Genomic DNA, 19,305 nt, shown 5'->3' on the forward strand with positions numbered 1-19,305 from the left:
AGGAATTTCCCAGGGGTTCCTCCAGGAATTCCCCAGGGATTCATCCAGGAATTCCCCAGGGATTCCTCCAGGAATTCCCCAGGGATTCCTCCAGGAAATCCCCAGGGATTCCTCCAGGAATTCCCCAGGGATTCCTCCAGGAATTTCCCAGGGAATCCTCCAAGAATTCCCCAGGGATTCCTCCAGGAATTCCCCAGGAATTCCTCCAGGAATTCCCCAGGGATTCCTCCAGGAATTCCCCAGGGATTCCTCCAGGAATTCCCCAGGGATTCCTCCAGGAATTCCCCAGGGATTCCTCCAGGAATTCCCCTGGGATTCCTCCAGGAATTCCCCAGGGATTCCTCCAGGAATTCCCCAGGGATTCCTTCAGGAATTCCCCAGGGATTCCTCCAGGAATTCCCCAGGGATTCCTCCAGGAATTCCTCCAGGAATTCCCCAGGGATTCCTCCAGGAATTCCCCAGTAATTTCTTCAGGCATTCCTCCAGGAATTCCTTCAGGGATTCCTCTAGGGATTCCCCCAGGAATTCCTTCAGGGATTCCTCCAGGAATTCCCCAGGGATTCCTCCAGGAATTCATCAAGGATTTCTCCAGGAATTTTTCCAGGGATTGCTCCAAGAATTCCTCCAGGGATTGTTCCAAAAATTCTTCCAGAGAAGAGATTTCCCCAGGAATTACTCCAGGAATTTCTACAGGGATTCCTCCAGGAATTTCTACAGGGATTCCTCCAGGAATTCCTTCAGGGATTCCTCAATCCTCCAGGAAATCTATCATGGATTTTTTCAGGGATTCCTCCACGAATTTCTCCAGGAATTGCTCCAAGGATTCGTTCAGGAATTTCATCAGAGATTTTTCCAGGCATTCCTCTAGGGATTTCTACAGGAATTTCTTCAAAGATTCCGCCAGGAATTCTTCTATCCTCCAGAAATTTCACTAGGGAATCTTTCAGGAATTCCTCCAGGGAATCCACCAGGCATTTCTGCAGGGATTACTCAAAGTATTCATCCATGAGCTTCTCGAGGAGCTCCTCTAGGGGTTCCTCCATGAATTTCTCCAGAGTGAATTAATCGCCAGCAGACGCGTACCGACTAGTGAAAGTTATCAATCGGATGACGCAAGTTCACAAGCCTGAGATTGATAATATTGGATTTTTTTTTTCATTTTTCGCATTTTGACAAAAAAAATAGAAGACAGTGTTTTGTCAATTACGATTTTTCGACAAAACAAACGCTGCTATCTTACGATCTCTTTCGTTGCAAAAAAAAGACAATGTATGACATTTGAAAGCGATTTCGAACAAAAAAAATAGTTAATTATGTAACGAGCTGCAAAAAGTTGATTTTTTTTCAGCACGAGTCGTACATTTATCCAACGAGGCTTGCCGAGTTGCATTATGAACATTATACAACTATATTTCATTATACAACTCATTTCAGTTGCATAATGAACCAGTACGGAATAAATGGCCATTATGGTATGAAATGAGTTACATTACATTGAAATTATGACACTGAATTGCATAAACATATTTTCAGTGGATACATGTGTGCTCCGGTACACATGTTAAAAGCTCAATAGTACCTATTAACTTTCATTATGGGTATAAATCAATTTTTTTTAACATCCACCACTCCCAACCACCTTCAACTAGTGTAACACATCAAAAAGCATCCTGCTGATTGATTAACTGCCGCCTGTTGTTCCGTGGCCGGGAGGAACGTCCCATGTCTGATGAATACAAACCACTCACTCACTCATCCAGTCAGTCAGTGTGTGACGCAGACCAGAGGGAAACTCTTTTCAGCCAAACAAAACCAGGTATGTATCGCTCTGTTACCATATTGCATTGCCTTGTTCGGTCCCCGAGCAATGTGTCGCACGTGGAAATGATGGAAAACTGTAATGTGCAATTAATTATAAGTTTAGCGCCGGCCTCGGCCGTCCGCTCCCCGACCCGAAAGTTAAGCCACCCACCCACCCCCCAGTTTGAAGTTCTATATTTAGCCAAGTCAAGTCAAGCGGCAGCGGCGTCCGAGTTGTTGTTGGGAATTTTTCACCGGTGCTTTTTATGACCACCGCGCGCCGGCCGGTCGTGGCTGAAGCTGTTGTATGTCGTTTCCCCATAACTGTGGTGTGTGTATGCTACTATGCTGTTGAAGGAAATGACTGGCAGCGATATTGGTCACCACACAGGCCTTGGGCTTAGTATGACGAATGAACGGACGGACGGACGAACGAAAAAAAAAAAAAAAAAAACGATGACCAGTGACCATCGGACGCCGCGGTGAAATCGTGTGGTTTACACCTTTCCCGTTCTGGGCAATTTGCTAACAGATTTTGACGACAGCTGGCTTAAAGGAGTGGCCGAGGCTTGGGGGTGATCCTTGGTCTGGACCGGCTAGCGGTTAGTTCGCGGTAGGGGGTGGTGGTGACGTTGCACATGGACAAGTTCGTGTTCTGGCAGATTAGATGTGATTAATCATTTTGACTAAATTGGTCCCACACCGGTGCTTTTTGGGCATTTAACATTGTTGTTGGCGAGGTTAGGGGATGGTAGACTATTTTGGGATCTCATATTGAATTCACCGAGGGTTGAGACTGCTACCAGAAACAGAAGGGTCTGTCTTTGATGAATACGATGACCATTATTCGAAAGCAGATTCTATTTCTGAAACAGGTAGAATTATGAAAAGAAACTATTTTGTGAATCACAGAAAACTCAAAATTCAAGAGCGCATTGTTTAATTGAAAAACTAAAAATAAATTTGTGTAAAAAATCAAATTCGTTCAGATGATATTCGAACTTATGACACCTTATCACTAGCCTAGCGCTTTAGCCAACAAAACCACAGAACCTAGTTGAACTTCTGTTTCACAGTACAAGCCGACAGGTTGAATACAATAAATAATTTTATGCAATTCAGTTTCATAATTTCTATTTTATATAACTCATTTTGGTATTAAAATGGCCAATTTTTCCGAATTGGTTTATTATGCAACTGAAATTAGTGGCATAAGGAAAAATAGTTGTATAATGTTCATAATGCAACTCATTTGAGTTTCATTATGAACATTATACAACTCAAATGAGCAGTATAATAAAAAAATCATTGCAAAAAATGTTGTAGGGAACTCGTTGCAAAACTCGATTTTTTCAGCATTTTTTGTATTTATTCAACTCGGCAAGTCTCGTGGGATAAATGTACGACTCGTGCTGAAACAATCAACTTTTTGCAACTCGTTATATAAATAACTATTAAAGCACGCTTTAATTCAACCTCTCTTAAATGTCATCTTCCGTAAATACCAATGAACCGTATTTGCGACACCTCCGGGAAAGGTCACTTCTCTCCGGGTTTCGGGACACGGTTTGGAAAAACATAAATCAGTTTTAAAAATAACCCATCCCATCGCTGCCGGAGCCAGAGCATAGCCAATGTGGGCAATATTGTCACTGTCATCGACTCCTCACAAACTCGAACGCGTCAAGCAAATCGGGCCCATATCACATGCCAATAACTGTGTGGGAGAGCAACATGCTCTTCTGTCTTCTATTTTTTGCAAGCATAGGATGGACTGGATACTGGTGCAAAGTTTCAGGGGGGTGCGTTGAACGGTCCTCTGTTTCGAAGGTCGACTACACGGATCATGGATCAAAGCGGTGCCTGCATGGCGGATTGGTGGAGATCCCGATGCCGATGCCACCTGAAAGCAACATGTTTTTGCTCGCGTTCTATTCAATCACTTTTCGATTTCGATGCTCTGTTCGATGGCAACATAAAGTGTAGTGAATAAAAAAAGAATTCAATTTTTGCTTGATTTTGATGGGAAAGTTCAACACGATGCATCACATTCCACAATAAAAGGATAAATAAATATTTGCTTTGTCAGCAGAGTGGCGTGCGAAACGAGGATAACCTGAAGTTCAACGGGACCGTACTTGATGGACAAAGTTGTTTGATATTAACTTGTCGTCAAAAATGCCAGAGATGTCTTCAACCTTGGAGAAGTGTGTACTAGCTTTAGAACGTTCGGTGTTGTTGATAAAATAGTTGGAAAGATGTTGAAAACGATATGACAATAAGGTTCTAACCGAATTTGGGGTGAACACTCAGCTCAGCGTTCTCTATGCTCAAGGAAGTCAAGAAAAGGGTCCTGAGTAGATCGAAAAGCGAACCCAGAAACGCTGTGTGGAAGCAGTGAAGTTAGCAAGAATGGAACTTCTACTGAAGAGTGAGATTGTTTTAGCGCAGAAAAGGATGGACAGGAACGATATGCGGAAGTTTTATTGCAACTGTCAATGATGCGCGGCACAAGACTGCGCCAGTGCCCGCCATGTACAATGAGAGAAGGAGATTTGCTGACAGACAAAACAATGCACAATGGTCCGTGGGCCGTATTTATCTGGAAAAAAATGTATGCCTAAACTATTATTTTAGCTATATGCTGTCATCGGGAAAGTATCTTCATATTTTTTAAATATTTATTTTCAATAATATGAAATAAGGGTGTCAACTTTTTATTGTTTCCATATAGAGCAATGAGGTGTTCCACAAAGTTGGGATGCATTTAATTCTAAAGAAACTATATTGTTATCTCTTATTGTTTCAGCGATATTATTTTTGAAGAAACAAAATTGGGGGCCACAAAAAAAAAAAGTTTTCTTTTGACAACTTTTTCTACATTGATTTTTCGCAAAGACAGCGTCGTCGATGAGAATTGTGTGGACTTCCATCACACTAAGAACAATCCGCTCTCGCCTAGGCATTTTATATACAATAGATGAGTAGTGTGGATGGACATCTAATTCATCCGAAAGAATTGCGGTCTGTGGAAAAGATAACCTCAAAATTTCGAGCTGAACTTGAATTCAGGATGATCACTACATCTTCGAGTCTTCTTGTGGTATAGTGGTAACGCGCCTGTCTAATAAATAAAAGTCGTGAGTTGGAGTCTCACCGAGAGGACGAGTAACTTTTTTTTTCGCAAATTCCACTCCAATGTGACCGTTTTTTACTCACGTCAGTACTTGTAAAGTCCGGCTTTTGAAGTTACGCAAAATGAGTTGTTTGGTGGTAACTTTCACCTTAATGATATAGTAACTTTCCTTATGTTTGGAAATAAAATATTGTACTTGTTAGTTTTTTTTTATTTTCTACTATGCTACAATGTCTTAACCGCTTTGTGCAACTTCAATTTTTAATCCTGTTGTTTACAGTTTGCGCCAGGAAAAAAAATGCGAAAGCGTTTTTCAACTTCAAACCTTATTTTCGTCCATTTGACGTTAACCAATCTATGATTTAACGTTCCTTGATCTCTAACAGACCAATTTTCTGAAAACCTTTCTTGCAGGTGTCATCTATATAGTTCATATTAGTCGACATATTTATGAACTTTGCAGAAGTGGAGACTCCGGTTTTGTCCACAAAACAAACAAATTAGCCCGATATGTTGAACATTGTACCACGGTTACTAAGCGCGGCTCTCCGTATGACATTCCTTACCGCAATGTTGAACATCAGACACGAAAATTCTGCTTGACGAAGTCTCATCGGGATTTGAACAAACTACAAGACAGCTCGCTCGAAATCTTCTCTCAGGTTTGCAGGCAGATGGCCAACATTTCCGGGCCTATATCTATGAGATCGGCTGCAGTAGCAGACTTACCACCTACTTCATTATTCTTGAGTTGAAGAATGTCATCCTTGATTTCGCTTAGTGAGGTTAGTGAATGCCCATGATCTGCCTGCTGTAATATTCTTTTTCTAAGCTGCCATGGTCCATAATACATCCCTTCCCTATATTTGGTCATGGTCCTTAATTAATGGGAATATTTGTATTTGAGACTTCACTGACAACTTAGAACATCCTAAACATCATAAAGTTTGGATAAACGAACTAATTAACATACCAGTTGTTTTAAAAGCTGAATTTGGATATGGGTTACGTTTGTTAAAACTATCAGAATGTGTTAGAAATATCAGAATGTGTTGTTAAAAATATCAGAATGTGTTTTATATTTGGGATGTTCTAGGTGTTCCAAATTGTCCTGTAGTAAATTCCTCCATATGTACAAGAATAACTTTATCTGTTTTCTCCATAAATAATACCATTACATAATCTACTGGGATCCATCAAGCTCTGAAATCTCAAATGTCATTGAGAGACACTATAGGACTATTCCAGGTCAGCTAAACTACCTTAGAGTTCAGAACTTCAGATCTACATTCGTAACTGCAGCCATATCTGCTATATTAATTGTGAGTATCATTGCATAATCAACTGCGGCTGCTGGATCAACCTGAAATCTATTATATATTATTATTACCCTTTGGGGCATTTAGGGTCATCTAAACTGTCCTATAATAGAGTTCTTTAAATCTACAAGAATAATTTTATGTGTTTTCGCCATAAATAATAGCATTGCATAATTTGCTCGGATCTGTCCAGCTCTTGAAATCTCAAGTGTCAAAAGACACTTTAGGTCACAGTTAGTCGCGTTCGGTAATTTTTACCGAAATCTCAACTGCTGAGTGTTCGGTAATGGGTTTTTACCGAAATTCTGTAATACCAAATTTCGGTAAAATGATACCGTTTATATGTCAAATTTTAACGAAGTTCGGTAAACGTCACCGAATGTTTTCGGTAAAAAACTTAACGGTTGAGATTTCGGTAAAATATTACCGAAGTCGGTGATTTTTTTCTAAGGTCAGCCAAACTACCTAGTCAGAACTTCAGGCCTACATTGATAACAGCAGCCATAGCTGCTATACTGAGGAACGTTGGGAATTGGACCAATCTGAAGTCTATGTTATTATAAATCTTTGAGACATTCAGGGTCGTCAAAATTGTCCTATAATGAAGTCCTTCAAGTCTACAAGAATAACTTTAAGTACCATAAATAATAGCATTGCATAATCTGCTGGGTTCCATGAAGCTTTTGAAATCTGAAATGTCATTTAGAGATATTATAGGTATATTCCAGGTCAGCCAAACTATCTTGGAGTTCAGAACTTGTAGACCTGAGGTTCGGAACCCAGCAGATTATGCACTTGTAACAGTAGCCATATCTGATATACTGAGTAACGTTGCATAAATCAATCGTGGTTACTGGATCAACCTGAAGTCTACTATATATTATTATGAACCTTTGGGACATTACGGGTCGTCCAAACTGTCCTGAAGTTGAAATCTTGACAGTAACAGTAGTTATTCTTACAGTGAACTATAACGTTACACATCCAACTGTAATCTGTAATCCCCCTGGCATTTCTGGAGTCATTTCAAGATAGTTTTGAAATATTCAAGATCAACCAAACTACTTCGGAGACCATAGCTTCAGTTCTACAATTGTGATAATAGCTTTCGTCAGTACGTTAAGTAGTGTTACATCCACTGTATTTACCGAAGTAGTTCGAGGAACAATAAGCGTTGTTATATATTTTTGGGATATCATAAGCCATCCTTACTCTTGTGTAGCTTAGTTTTATAAAAACAACTACAGTAACATAAGGTGAATTTGTTTTAGATAGTAGCTTTACACAACCAAATAGGATCCATGTACCTCTTAACTATCAAGGGTCACTTCATGAAATAGTTATGATAATTTAGGTCAACCAATCCTTCACGGAGTACACAACTTTAATATCTACATTTGCAATGCTAGCCTGCAACACTAAATAATAATACATAATGAACCATATTTACTAATATTCTTCAAAGACTAGTAGGCATTGTTTTGTACCCTTGAAACATTTGTGCTGCAAAAACTTACGTTATCTAGTCTAACCCACTCAGATTCGCGTACTTCTGTAAAACTCAGAGCCATTCCAAAATACCTGTGAGATATTTCAGGTTTATTACACAGCTAGTTGCGTTCGGTAGTTTTTACCGAAATCTTAACTGCTGAGCGTTCGGTAACTAGTTTTTAACGAAATTCTGTAAAAAAAATACCAAATTTCGGTAGAATGTTATCGTTTATCAGTCAAACTTCAACGTAGTTTACTGATTTTTTCCTGTAAAACAAACTTAACGGTTGAGATTTTGGTAAACCATTACCGAAGACGGTGATTTTTTCTAACTGTGTAAACTTCCCATACAACCAAGAACCTCCAGGTGAGGTGAAGATATGACGGAGCCACATTTCGAGCACAAATCTGAAGGCAAATGTGGGACGCGGCCGTGAATAAGGAATCTAAGGACTGCAGTCACGAATCGAGTGTTGTGGTGAAGATGTGTTGATTCAGTTTTAATTTAATAGTTATTAACGCTAAATAAATGAAATATATACGATCATTACGGTTGGTAATGCAGTATAACTCTAAATATTTAGCAAAAAGATATTATTACGGCTGTAGACTCCATGTTGCATGTTGTCCATATTGCTGGACAGTGTATACGATTCTGAAACTCATAATATCCCGAAGCTACCCAGCTAACACAAAGTCTTATATGATGTTGAAAAGGATGCTAAAGTGGAGGCCATATGCGTACATGCTCCCATTTAACCCCGTGTAAAGTGTGCGTATATCGCCTCCACTTTTACATCCTATGCAACATCTTATGCGATAGTGTGTTGACTGGGTATATCATAGTCTCTGATAGTATTATGTAAACTCCAGTAATTATAATAGATTATAAAACATACCTCTATATAGCCAAAACAGAAACTCATAATAGTTTGGATGATCTGGGCATGATAGATTACAAATCGTAGCTTTGTATTATGAAAGAAATTATCGTTACACCCGTAGACTTTAGGATCTAAACTCAAGAATAATTTGGACGACCTAGGATATTCCAACTGATCTTATACTATATTTTGAACTTTCAGAAGAGTTATTGGACATGATAGATTACAAATCGTAGCTTTGTATAGTAAAAGAACTTACCGTTACACGCGTAGACTTTGAGACCTTAACTCAAGAACAGTTTGGATGACTTAGGATATCAAGAAAAAAAAATAGTCTGCGTCATATTCTACTCTTTCTATGCTATTGAGCACCAAAGCCACAGATATACGTAGAAAAAACTATATAAGGCCGTTACAAATATTTTTTTCAATTTTTGTCACACCACTCTTTGGCTTTGGGGGGTTGACAAAAAGTTAAAATGAAATTTGTATCCACCTAATAACGCTTGGGAAAATTCCGACTTCAAATGGTTGAGTCAAACCCAGACACCTGCAACATGGTGTCTCTTTTGTAGCTGTGCGTAATTCAATTCAGCGATGGTAGGCCTAATTTTTTAGGCTTATCTTATCTGAACTTACGAGCATTATCATATTAACTGTTTCAGGTATATGTCCGCAGACGTTCTATGAAATTTATCTAGACACTTCCGCTTTGCGATGATCTCTGTTACTCATGTAAATATAAACTGATTTCGTACACGAAACAACACAAGGATCAATATCATAAAATCACACACTTGCCTATAAAGACAATAAGACTATTCAAATCAGCCTGCAACTCCACGTTCCCCATGCAGCGAAAAGAAAATATATCATTTCCTGTCGAGACTCTCGGTTTCCATATCCAGAGATATTTTACGACTCGTCCGGAACGTGCTGCACTATTCAATGCTGGCTGAAAGAGCGTGATTCCAGCCGGCCACTCTTTGGGGCGTTCCAAGTTGTTCCACTTCCATCAACCTTCCTATGGACATTTTGCCCAAAATGGGGGGGGCAGGCGTTGGTTCTTGGATTGGAATGTGTAAAAATAAACAAAACGAGTGACGAGCCCCGTTGTGTGACTTTCTTCGCGTAGCTAGTTGCTAACTGTGAGTCCGGAAGAGGTTAACGTTGAACAATTCGTCATTGAAATCATCGTCATCATCAAACATTTGAAAGCAGTTTTTTCGTTCAAAACAAAAGTCATTGCTATGAAAATATATTCATTGTACTCCACATGACGAATAGAATGCAGTGAATATATTTTCATGGTCGATATTTTGCTTTACAGTGAGAAAACTGCTTTTTATTTTCCAAAAAATGATGACGAATGCTTGAGCCTTAAGCATGAACCTTCCTTTCGCTTCGAGGCGCGCGGATGATTGACTTCGCCGGAGATAACTGCGTCGAGGTAGTTATAAGGGCGACCGTAAATTTTTAACGACTCCAATCTTCTTCCGTTTTGGCGGTGCGTGTTTTCCTTATGATGCCAGTTTGAGCACGCTTGCTGTAATGTTTCAATCAACTGGAGAACTGCTTGTACGAGTTCTGCACGAATCATTGAGAGAAGGTGGAGCTACATTTGCTGAAATGTTAAATTGGGATACATCCCAAAGAATTCCATAGGTTAATGTTCAAATCCTCGGAAGGGTCAGGATTGAGTAGTGTGCGGTAGTTCGGCAGCAGCAAAGTTTCGCGCGCTCGCTTTGCTAGATTTTTGCGATTTTCTTTCCCCTTCTCTCTGCGGGGCTCCGACGACGGGACGCCAAGCAGTCAGTAGTGTGCGGTAGTTTGGCAGCAGCAAAGTTTCGCGCGCTCGCTTTGCTAGATTTTTGCGAGAGTGAGTTTTTGGAGGCAAAGTGTACAGGCCGCGTTTTCATTCGGTCGTCGTCGTCGTCTATTTGACTGCTCATCTTCGTACGGGGCGATTTATGATACGATAAATGCAACAAACAACATTTTTTGCGATTTTAGTCAACAGACATTGAAATGTTCGTCACGTCAAGTGTCGGCCCAAGTTCCAAAGCCACGTTGGTTCAAATCACTTTATTTTCTCTTTCGTTAATTTTCGCACTTCGAAAACTATCTGAATGGTTCGTCATCTTCGATGTCGGCATGTGTTTTGTTTTAGTCCAAATGAAAATAAGTGGTTTGATATTAATAGGGTTGCATGAATCACTCCACTTACCAAAGTGAACTCATATCATGCGCCCTTTCCCCTCCCCACTAACAAAAAGTCCTTCCCATGACAGACGTGGAGACGCAGAGGTGATCTCGGTCTTTAGTAAGCAACGCACGTCATAATAACATTCCTTTCCTTCCTCGATGACCGTAAGGACGTGGCCGGCGCCGTTATTGACCTAATAAAGTTTGGAATTCTCGAAGATGCACATTGAGGACGGTAAGCTACTCCCAAGCTCCGTCTGTTGGTTCCTTGTACAACTTCGATTGTTCTGGTCAATCACGGAGTAGCAACTACGAATAGTACGGTCATCTATGCTCATGCTCATGCTCAAATCCTCGGAAGGGTCAGGATTGTTTCCGCAACAAAAGATGGACCTTCATTAGGATTATCTATCGGCTACCGCATGTTACCGATTCGTCGAAGTCCCTCAGTAAGCGTCGTTTTCGCTTCCAACAGTTTCCCCGAATCACCGACCACATCAGCAGAGTCAGGAAGGTATTACGCTAGCAATGACCTCAAACATCTGGCTGGGGTTCAATGTGAGGACAGTTGTATCCATTTACCGGACGAGAAGATGGCGGCACGGGTCGGAGGCGACAACGGCGGCGACGACGACGCCACATTGCTCGTTGAACGATTGGGATGAATCTGGCATCAGCAGCGCCGGCCACCGCGTGCCGCCAGCCAGCAGCCCAGTCGGGTGGGAGAAGGCATGTGTCCGAAAATAAAACATTTGCGTTTCTAAAATTACACCGAAACTAGGGAGTGAAAATAAACTCTCTGTTGTTTCTCTTCCCCCCAGCCAGTCAGTCAGCCATCAGCATTAGCATGCGGATGAGCGTTGGTTTGTTGTGTTGTTGGATGTGCATTGGGGGAAGAGATCCAAAAACGTCCGTTACCTACAAATGGTGATTACGACCAACGACGACGACGCCGCGGTTACTGAGAAGCACATGAAGTCACATGATATGTTGTTGTCGGGTATAAGTTAAGGATGTTGGGGCGTGTGTTTTGTGCTGTAAGAACCTGGTGCTTCAGCCGAAAAAAAAGTGCAGAGCAGGGAACCCAGCTATGCAACTTTCTGATGAGTCCAGAATCCAGATGCTGAATCGTGTGTGTGCTCGTTTGGTCTTTCTACGTTCTTCCAATGTTTATTTGGGTTTACAGAGAAAATCCGTCTGGTGATCATGACCGACGGGTGTCTAGGCAATAAATGTATTTTTGGTTGCTATTCGTAGGGAAGCGACATTGCTGAATCCGGATCTGAATAAGCTCAGTTAACAGAAAGATACCAAGTTTAGTCACTAGCACATTTTTCTATACTTTTCAATCAGAATTATAGGATTTCTACTAGAAACGTCTGAAGAAATTCTCCTAAACTGGGTATCATCAGAAGTGTTCTTTCTGGGAATCCTACAGGACTTTCTACTAGGAATCATCCAGGAGTTCATTCTGGGAATCCTCTAGGAGTTCCTACTAGAAGTCCTCCGAGATTTTTTTTTTCTGAAAATCTCCTTGAGTTCCTTCAGGCAACCCCACGGGAATTACTCTTGAGAATCCTCCAAAAGCTCGTTTCCACAATAAATCCTTCTGAAAGCCCACCTGGAGTTCATTCTGAAAATCCTTCAGAAGTTCCTTGTGAGAATCCTTCGGATGTTCTTTTAGATTTCTTAGAAGGAGTTATGGCTAGGAATCCTCAAGTAGTACCTTGTGAGAATCTTACAGCAAATTATTTTGGAAATTCTCCAGAAGTTACTTTTGACAATCCATTAGGAGCTAGGATACATCCTTAGAACGAACTCCTGGATTAATCTCAAGAAGGAATTCTGGAAACAACTAGTATAGAAATCTCTTAAAGCAACTTCTGAAGAAATTTCTTGTTTACATTAATTTCTGAGCATCCATGGAGATGTGAATTGCCGGCCAACAACGCCTTATCTTGTGCCCTGATCAAATTTCTGTCATACAGTACTGGACAGAAAAAAGTAAGTGTTGAGTGGTTATCATACAAAATGCTCAAGTTTGGGGGTTTGAGTCTCAGCTTCTATTGATCAAATTTGAACTGTGCATTCAAAATAACTAAAAATTTGATTTATGAAAAAATAAGACATTCCCAAGCAAAACCTTTGAAAATATTGCAAATTTTATGAAAAATAGCATTCTTTAGTATTTCAGAAAGAAAGCATGACGTATTTTCTAGCTTCGAATTGATCCACGATTTGGTCGACGAAAGTTCAACTAACCGGCTATGTAGAGTGGATTTTCCGTGAAATTGTTTGAACAGTGATGACGATTTGCAAAAAAAAACTTGTGAAGCAGTGAATTATTCGGAAAGGTTTTGTGACACTATTGACAAAATTCGTGGGCGAAATGGTGTTGCTAGTTATAGAAATCTTCATCACAACGCTACTACAAACAAAAAAGCAGAAAACTGGCGATGGTGTGCCCGTTGCTGTATGGAAAAAGACGTCGGACGTTTGATTATTTGGTGAGATCTTTCTAATTTCTTTGAGATGCCTTGATGTTGATAGTATGGTGCCTGTTAACGTTCAGTAATTCAATCACTTACAATATGTTTTTCGGTACAACCGGGGAAGGGATCATCATATTTTTATTTCGTTTCAGAAAGCGAGCAATGGCGCTTAAACCTAGGCTTTTGAGCCAGGGCATAAGGGGAAAATCCTATGCCGCATCCCAGGAAGAGGAGCCAAGAAGGAGTGACACTAACTTTCTTAGCAACGTCACTCCCAACGTTTTTGCTTATATTTCATATATCATACTATACGGATTGGTTGGTACGAGATGTTCCCGTTCTATGGTTTTAACTTAATATTCAATGACGCTGCACAGTAGGCCTGGCCGCTTCAATACTTGTAATGAATCTCTGATTCACTGCAAGCATTGATAATGACAAGAAAAATGATAGAAGTAGTCGATTCTATCATTTTCCAGGATTCTTCCAAGTGATGGCTGTGTATGTGTAGACTAGACTAGACTAGACTAGACTAGACTAAATAGCATTATTTAATATTTCACAAACGAGTTGTTTTACAATATCGGACAATAAAAATGCACCAAAGCCGTTTTCCCATAAAAAACTAATCAACTTTAGATTGACATACCAGAGTTATTTCTCAACCGATTGTTTTAATTTTTCTATGACGAACTACAAAAACATTTCAATTTTTAAAAACTTTTGAAAAAGTTCAGTGATGACTATTGATACAAAGTTACAGAGAGGTTAAATTTTGACCATAAAAATGAACCAAGACAAAAATCAGAATGTAGCAAAAAATGGCGAAGACAAATCATGTTGGTGTCTTCAGCAAACTTATTCATCATCACACAAGAAACATATTTGCCGAAGACACCATAATGATAAGACGTACCAATTTTATGTTTTCTTGGTGCATTCTTATTGTCAAAATTTAGCCTATCGGTAGCTCTTTTATCAATAGTTGTTATCGAACTTTTTCAACTAGTTCGCCACAGAAAAATGAAAACAAACGGTTGAGAAAAAACTGAGATATGGCAATCTAATGTTGACTAGTTTGTATGAGAAAACGCCTTTGATGCATTTTTATTGTCTGATACTGTAAGTAAATTTACTACATTTAATACATTTTACATTTAATACATAGTTCACTAAAAGATTTGAAACTATTCTAAACGCTAAATATTTACATTAATTTACAATTAATTAAGTGAAATGACAGCAAACCGAAAACAAAATTTGAAATCAAATTAAGTAAATCTATACTGATATCGAAATGTGATATCAATTTGTTGCTGAATACATATCGTGTTTTCAATTTGCTGTAATTTTGTTGTTGAACTTTGCTCGGGAAGCCGTTTACCTTCCATCCATTTTTGACAGAACAGTGTCGATCTATCAGAAAACGCTTACGAGTTATGAAATCAAGCGAACTGTGCCGCATCATCTTCATAATAATAAACACACAAGTCTACACGGCTGGCATCCACGCAGGAATGTGTGAACCCTCTGCGAAGCATATCCCACCAACACTCTGACATCCGCAAGAATTTTTGCAGACATAGAGCTATATTCGATCTGCTGTGGATACAAACGATTGCAATCATCACTTTCTTCCCGTTTCCCACATTGACTTGCATCTGACGTGACAGACGCCATTGTCACCTAAAAATAGAAGATCACCAAAACTCACACACTGCACTGAAGATTCCTGCTAGTCCCCGGCAGATATCTCATTTGTTTATTGTGTGAGTGTAGCTGGTCTGGCTCAAGCTCAAGCTTTTTAAAAAGTTTACTCTGAATATTCTCTAATCTATTACGTTCACATTTCTGGAAGGGGTCTGCGTCTCTTAGAAATTCTGTCTTGATTTGATGAACATTTTCAAAAATTCCCCTTCTCTATGTAATTGCTGCCTGTGAAATATTTCACCAAGAATTCTCACTGAAGCTTTCCAATTATGGGCCCTTCGAAAATTCTCAAAAAAAAAACTTGGCCAATTAAGTACTTTATGAAATACACTAAAAATCCTTTACGGCATGAAACAGTTGGCGATAAACAAAATGAATTGAAAAAAAAACAAATGGAGGAAGAGGAACTAACCTTAGTCAACTACGGTTAACCATAGATCAGAATGTTAACTTCAAGGTGTGAGCATATGATACTACACATACAAGGCAAAGATAAGCAACAAGCAAGTTTCGTGCTTGCTCAGATACCTACTTCTTATCAGTGAAGAAAATATGGAATGATTGATCCATTCTTTTTCAATCACTCTAACACTGAGTATGTCTTTGCTATCTAATCAATATAAGACAACGTCTGTGTCGTGGATTTACAGTTTGACGTTACCTTCTATATCTATAAATTTTATCTGTTAAGAAAGGTACCCTGAATGTAACTAGTTGAAACTAGTAAGGACTGTTCATTAAAGAAAGTGGACATCTGTTTACCAATAGTTTAGAGTTAAAACTAAACAAAAAATTGTTAATTTTTGCTCAGTGTATAAAAACATTGTTCACTTCGGCAACTGTGTTCAAAGAAAACGGAAAAAAGTGAGAAATTTTGTGCGATGGGTTGGATTACCTTATCGACTAGCAGATAAATTCTGCACAAATGGTGTTCCAAAAAATGTCGTTTCGAGAATGGGCGTACTAGTACACTTCCGGGATCGCAATTTTTCAACGCTGAGCAGGGGACAGATGTGCTGGATGATGTAGGGTACATCAGAACCGAAAAATTTGGGAAAAAGTTTTTGGTGTGGCAAGCCAATTGTTCATGCGTCTTAATCAGTTCTTCGTATATCACAACAGGAACAATCAACGGTGAAAATAACATAAAAGAATGCATCAAAAAACGACTTCTACCTATCTATCGAAAACATACGGATCCTCCATTGTTTTGGCCGGATCTAGCATCCGCTCATTACGCTTCTACTACACAAGAGCTGCACAAGACGGAAAAAGTCGATTTTGTCGAAAAATGGCAAAATCCATCTAACTTCCCTGAACTGCGTCCTGTGAAAAGATAGTGGACAATAATTTAGCGGCATCTCAAGAAAAATGGAAGAGAAGCAAGCTCTGTTGATTGCTTCAAGAAAATTTGGTCTGCGGCACAACGAAAGGTTACGGAGAAAGTTGTGCAGAATCTAATGGGAGGTATCAAGAGGAAAGTCCGAGCGATCTTCAGAAATGCGAAGTAAATGTTCAAACTCACGTGAATTCGGCCACATGTATGTTGATTGTCTTATATAAAAAATAAACTTATGAATTTGTTCGAAAATAAAAATTTTCTATTGAAAAACAGGTGTCCACTTTCTTTAATGAACAGTCCTTATTTCTGAATATTGGTGACGCAAAACATACTGAATTGTTTAACACGTTTCTGAAACAAGCAAAACTATAATTCATTCTCACGCTCAGATGTCACATTGCTATGAAAACAAATCGCAACGGAATCCATAAATATCAATGATCTTTGCACATTTCAGTATCCGGCGCAAAGTTCTAACACCATTAATTCCCTTATCATTAGCATCAAGATGTCCCACTGCTAGCCGTTATGCTAAAAGTCGTAAATCGTCCCTTAATTAGCATAGTTATGGCGTCCAGCACTAATTGGCCATTAAGTACAATAATTCCGGCCAACATGGGTATGGCTCACGTGCACATCTTTATTAATTAAATTATATCTCAGTCACACCTACAATTCAAATTAGGCTCCCAAGCTTGATGCCATCCATGACAAGACGCGAATTGTGTCCACGGTTTCGCTTATTTGGATCCGTTCTCGATTTCAATCACCTTCAATTTTATCCAGTTTTATCATCTCCAAACTGCCTCAAACGTCCCTCAAGCTGCGCAAGAGAATTGATGGGAGACAGGCGCCGGTACAATTAAAATAAGAGCAATAAACAATGCAATCACAATTCTATTGTAGGTAGCACGTACAAACGAATCCGCCCGACCGATCGAGTCGTTTCTATTTCCCATCATTCACCAATTGGCAATTTATTACAGTAGGTATGATGACGCTGGCGCTGGCTCTACTGTTTCCACCTTCGACAATTTACCGGATACAGCACCACCGCAAGCAACTCTCTATATAGCCTAGCCAAGCGCGAGTCTGCTGCAGCAATAGAGACACCGGCTATTATATTCCCAAGTTGTTAATGGCGCCGCCAACAGGGGCGTAGCACGGTTTCCATGAAAGTAACTTCAGAATTTCAAACATTGGACAGCTTGTAGTTAGTTTTAACAGAATCACTGGAGTATTTTATTGTATTGTATTTATTAGATTTAACGTAAGCCTGGCAGTTATAAACTATTTTATGCAATTCAGTATCATAATTTCTATTTTATATAACTCATTTTGGTATCGTAATGGTCAATTTTTCCGAACTAGTTCATTATGCAACTGAAATGAGTTGCATAATTAAAAATAGTTGTCTAATGATCATAATGCAACTCATTTGAGTTGCATTATGAACATTATGCAACTCAAATGGGTTGCATTATGAAAAAAAAAATCATTGCATAAAATTTTGTATGGAACTCGTTGCAAAACTTGATTTTCTCAGCACTCTTCGTATTTATCCAACTCGGCAAGCCTCGTTGGATAAATGTACGACTCGTGCTGAAAAATTCAACTTTTTGCAACTCGTTACATAAATAACTATTTCAGGTCAAGGAAACTTGGAGTAACTGTAGAACCTGAGGGAAATTACGGAAGAATCCATGCACAACAAAATTAACAATAACATGAAACGAGCTCACACATTTGTATGCCTCTAAAATATCTCTCCATCACTATGTGGGTTTCCAGCCAGAGAACGAAACATAGGACCGCAAGAGAACCAAAAAATCATCGAATGCTGCACTTCATCTGCAAACGCACCGCATACTCAGTGGGAGTCTCGCCGTCGAACGAAACACAAAACCGAAAAAAAATGAAAGAAGGAGAACCACTGGCATGCTTTCCAGCTCATGCTGCAGTTGCTACATAGATATATAAATAGATGTATAGATTTATAAAAAGGTCTCCCAGAGATTCTGTAGGAATCCTTCGGTAAACTCCTGGATAAATATAAATTCTTGGCGAAAGGGAATGTTGATCATTGTTTCAAGTTTAAAGGGAAAACACTGCAAGGGGTGCCAAATAGCCCCACATTACCTACGCCAACGATCCCGCCGTTTGAACAAACGGAAAACCAGGTGGCACCTGTAATAATTAAAATTGATTTACGACGCACACTCATACTGCATCTCGTCAAAAGAATTCCAACCAGCGAGACTGGATGGAACGCGCGTGGGACTCATTCAAACGACTGGAATATCACCGATTCGCGCAGTTTTCAATAGCAAAATCGACGACGACGCCGTCGACGTCGGTTCGCGACGCTAGGTAAATTATGATCCCAATTCATTTCCCCGGTGCGGTGTAGTGTGTAGGCAACAAAATTGCAAACGAAAGCTTCGACGGAGGGTCTGTAATGGAATCAGGGATTCATAATACGTAGCGTATGCGCTTCCGGTTGAATATTATAGCCACCCCCAATCGCCATGGACTGGAAGGTTTGCCGACAGGGAGTGGCGGAATGCAGTTCAGAACCTGTGGTGTTCATTCACGGGAAAGCAATTTATCATATTTATTAATTACGGAGCAGGTTCTTTTTACCGATGTTGAACAAACAGATTACATCGAGACCTATGGGCTATGATAGGATTTGCAGCTTTTGATCGTGTTTGTAAAATCCATAACGCGAGATATATACATTAGATAATGAAGTTTGATTTGTGTAATTGGATTTCTACATGCTAGGTAAAGCTGATGAAATTCATTTTCAATTAATTACAAGGGCAATACGAAACGTTCAATATACATAAATGGGCAAATGAATTTGACACGTATTAACAACTTTGTACATTACCCAATAAGAACGCCGAAGTCACAAGTTGAT

At 39.6% G+C, this 19,305-nt stretch overlaps 1 protein-coding gene and 1 long non-coding RNA gene across 4 annotated transcripts in view; one reads left to right on the plus strand and one right to left on the minus strand.

Annotated features, from left to right (window-relative positions):
* The window catches only part of LOC109399656 (phosphatase Herzog), a 335,043-nt gene that overhangs the window by 168,392 nt on the left and 147,346 nt on the right, over positions 1 to 19,305 (minus strand). The gene's annotated exons all lie outside the window — the stretch shown is intronic.
* Positions 478 to 17,333, plus strand: LOC134289679 (uncharacterized). Its single transcript, XR_009998610.1, has 2 exons — positions 478 to 9,799; positions 10,016 to 17,333. It is a non-coding gene; the product is annotated as an uncharacterized LOC134289679 (long non-coding RNA).

Source organism: Aedes albopictus, chromosome 3, assembly GCF_035046485.1.
Source record: "Aedes albopictus strain Foshan chromosome 3, AalbF5, whole genome shotgun sequence".
NCBI lineage: Eukaryota > Metazoa > Arthropoda > Insecta > Diptera > Culicidae > Aedes > Aedes albopictus.